Source organism: Seriola lalandi, unplaced genomic scaffold, assembly GCF_002814215.2.
Source record: "Seriola lalandi dorsalis isolate HSWRI2012SDOR001 ecotype SW California unplaced genomic scaffold, Sedor1 jcf7180002054873, whole genome shotgun sequence".
Lineage (NCBI taxonomy): Eukaryota > Metazoa > Chordata > Actinopteri > Carangiformes > Carangidae > Seriola > Seriola lalandi.
The window spans coordinates 436,441-436,810 of NW_019525426.1; positions in this window are offsets into that span (position 1 = coordinate 436,441).

Here is a 370-nt window from a genome sequence, read left to right on the forward strand (position 1 = left end):
CCCCCCTACCCCCACCCCACCTCCCTCCTCCTCTCTTTTCTTCTCCTCCCTGCCTCTTTCTCTATCATTTGCCTGTCAGATGCATGCTGTGGCAGAATAAGAGCTGACACCCTGGTCCCAGCAGCAACCAGGGGCTGCCATCAGCACTTAAACATTTTCTCTCTCTGCTACTTCCCCCTTCTCTCCCCTGTGTCTGTGCAGCGCTCTAACTGCTGACAAGGAACACAGAGAAGATGACAAATAAAGAGAGAGAAATGAGGGAAAAAAGAGAGAGAGAGAGAGAGAGAGAGAGAGAGAGAGCCCTCCTCCATCTTGCTGTTATTCCTACTCTTCCTTCCCCTCTTGTTTTCTCTACCACCCCCCACCCCCC